Here is a 3,871-nt window from a genome sequence, read left to right as displayed (position 1 = left end):
TATGTACACACATATTGATGTTTATTTTTGTGTGAAGTTATAATATGAACAATTTTACATTAAACTGAAGGGTTATCAATACTTTTGTAGAGTACAAATGTTTTATTCTTTAACAAGAAAAGTATTCGCAATGTGTGTATGTATAATCTGATGAAAATGTATGCATGTATAATCTAGTGAAAATACAAGTCAGACACGGTTTATATTCAACAAGAAACTAGATATATAGTTGCTTGTGAATACTCAGTCATTCCTTGGTAAAGACTGCACCATGCAACGTTAGATGTAAGATTTTACAATGACTAGACAAATTTTTCCCCAGCTGTTCTTTTAAATTACTGTGGCATTCAGTGTCCATTCTCCCAAAATCTATATTACCTTTCAAGTCATTCTAATATGTTACAGTTGCAGTCATTGCTGTCATAAGGTGTTGGCATACAGAGTGTGAGGCCTCATAGGTCTAGCAGCCCAATGCTAATATATGCTTGGTGTGATTGTGTATGTAGGGATCTCTGAATTGTTTTGCACTGGCACTTAAGTGCCCTGGTTATATTTACACTATGGTTCCTTGGTGAGGTCTAATAACAACAAAACATGGGAGTTGTTTACTTACTGTTAAAGAGTCTCACACCACATTACTTTTTATTTAATGTTAAATAACTTAAATTTCTGGGTTGTTTCCCCTGCTATTTTATTTTTAACATGATAATTTCTGATAATGATTTTTTATTATCACTAAGGATGTAATTTTCCTTAATTTCTTGGATTCCTGTATCAAGTATGCCAGCTCCCACTCTAATCTTAAATTTTCATGTAGTAGGCATCTGTAGGTATTTTCCATAGTCATTCTCTCAAAGCCCAGTTTACTAAGCTGTACACAGATACCATAGGGTCTTATAATTTACTGCTATTGTAAAGTACAGCAGTGCTGTAAAATTAACAACTGATTTGTTTCATAGTACTAGTGTTCATTACTGCTTGTCAGAAAGGTTATTTGTGACAGAATGGTATCCTGTTTAATGGCAGAGTTGTCTTTCAGAAATCAGATATAAGTACATAAATCTCAATGGAATGTGGATAACTGGAAAACAAAATTAAAACAAAATACAAAAAGAAGAAAAAAACTTTTTAACTTATACTTAGAAGAGGTGTATAGACAAATAAATTAACTGTTACTTAGCATATTTTCTGGTATACAAGTTGATGTAGTAGTGTAAATAATGTGCTGGTGTATCCCAATCTCATTTTTTTTCTGATTCAATGATCCTTCTTCAGTTATTGGTGGTTATCGTTGGTGCTGGTTAAAAACTCTGGAAGCAACAAATGAACTTCCAGCTGTTGAGCTCATTCAAGCTGTTAAGTCTGGGTGCTTTTCTTTTTTTTTCAGATCAAAGATCCTTCTTCAGATGTTCTTTTTTTTTGGGTGGGGGTCAAAGATCTTTCTTCAGATCTCTCCTACTAACAGCATTACTTTTTATCTTTCTTTCTATTATATAATGTAAACATTTGAATATCATCATGATCTTTCCAAATCTTGCTGCATTTCATATGGAATTTTTGATCCCCTAAAGTCATCTTGGTGTATAAGCTGACCTACGTTTTTGCCTGTAAATTTTGGTCTGAATAATTTGAAGTGTATGCTGAAAAATGTAGGATTTTATATCAACTCCTGAATAATGAAAGTAAAGTTGGCTTTGGCAGATTTGAACTTAAAAATATAGTAGGATTTGGTAAAATATCATGTGACAATTGCTTTATCTTTCTACTACTTTTATGAAAAAGAAATAATAATAAACAAGATGCCAGAGTTCAAATTAATCAGCTATACCTCTTTCCTTAACAAAAAGAGTTCTTTGCTCACTAATGAATAATTCTCTTTGTGTACAGCATAGTTAGGAGAAAGGGTAGCCCCTGTAACCCTTTAGCTATTTTTACAACCTCTGAGATTAGTGGTATGAAGGAAAGAAGTTATCATTACATTAGAAACCAAGCCTGGATACCTGCAATAGATTGAACACTGCTAAAGGCATCCAGTGACTAGACAGGTAGTGTTAATATGGATGGTGCTAAAAATTTATCACTCAAGAATGCAAAATGCAAAAACTGGAAAAAATATTGCAAAGTATCTCATCTGATGTCTTAACAATTCTGCTAATCCACTATCTTGGAATGGTTCTTTAGTTCACCAACTCTGAAAGAACTCTTTTTACATTTAATCAGGGCAAATTCTTCTTAATATTTTTTACTTGTTTCAGTCATTGGACTATAGCCATGCTGGGGTATTGTCTTGAAGGATATAGTCAATATATAGTCTATTATGCTGAACCACTAGCTGATAGGGTGGAAGCATTTAGCTAAGAGAAATGCCTTTATCATCATCAAAGACCATAAACCAAGCTTTACTTCCAACCCCAAATACCACTTGGTTAACCTAGCTAAACTGAAAATCAAGCTGGTGAGAAAACATATACTGAGAAAAATCAATGACACCATAAGGAGGGTGGGGGTGTTGATGCAACTCTGAAGGTGTAGTCTATGAAGCTGTGGGGGTGACCAGCACTGGCGACTGCAACAGCAGTGCAGGAAACAACAACAGCAATGGCACCAACAACACACCCACCGATAACAACAGTGACAGCAATTGCAATGGTGGTGGCAGTTAAACTGACTACGTCAAGCAACAGTGGTAGCTACAGCAACAATAACAACGGCACCAGCAATGTATCTGGCAGTAAAAGCAACAGCAGTCTTCTTGGTGACAACTGCAGCACCAGCATTGCATGTAGTGCCAGTGGCAGCAACAATAGGTCCAACAGTGACAGCAGCATCAACAGTGATAACAACAGCAACTGTAACACCACCAGCACAAGGGCACAGACAGAAATATGTTGGATCTACAAGTGGAAATCACAAGTCTTCCTTTAGGATACCAGAGAGGCATAACATCAACCTGACCAGCGACATACGGCATTTAAAAGAAGAAGGTATGCCATACATAAGTAAAGGGAGGCTCTTAGAACAACCAGGGCCATACCTGAATGGGAACATATGATGTAAGCTTTGTTTGACTGAAAGAGCAAGAATCCTAAAAAACTCACTTGACCCAGAGACCTACTTAAACTATAAAAATGAGGTGTTTAGCCAATGCCTTCATCAGAGGAAATTCATATTGATAATATGGAATTCCCCATTTGGCAATTAGGGAAATGCTGCCATCATCCTCTATCTTTAGCATATCTAAGGGGGGATAACTCTGCTTCACCTAAGGTTTTGCCAGTAGAGTTTTGTTAACAAAATCAACTGACTATGACATTTCCTCCTTCAGTTGTAAAGAGGTTATGTGCCTCTAGCCACTTGAGATTGATGAGTCACCTATACAGCTAAGCACTTTATAAGTGTGAAACCAATGATCACTCTTTGACCAGCTATAACAAACAACCTTCTAAATATACATACATATGATATAGGACTGGAGTTTGATCAGGATAAATGTTGCTATATGGTTGTGAAACATACTAACAACCTCTCCATCAATGACTTAACTGTTTCTCCTGTATCTGATGAGGGATGTTACAGGTATCTTGGGGTGAATGAAAACATATCTTACAGTGGCACCTGTAACAAGACATGTGTCACTAAAGAATATTACAATTGAATAAAGAAAATATAGATCTCAGAACTCTCTGCATTCAATAAAACTGTGGCCTACAATGTGTTTGCAGTGCCAGTACTCATACCAACGTTTGGGCTACTTGATTGGATGCTTGATGAGGTCTGAGCCATTGATGTGAAAACTCAGAAGATACTAACCAGCACACATAATTTCTACATCAGCAGTAATGTAGACTGCCTCTATCTAAAATGAAAACAA

Source organism: Octopus bimaculoides, chromosome 10 (assembly GCF_001194135.2).
Source record: "Octopus bimaculoides isolate UCB-OBI-ISO-001 chromosome 10, ASM119413v2, whole genome shotgun sequence".
Classification (NCBI taxonomy): Eukaryota; Metazoa; Mollusca; class Cephalopoda; order Octopoda; family Octopodidae; genus Octopus; species Octopus bimaculoides.
This window is presented reverse-complemented; position numbering follows the sequence as displayed.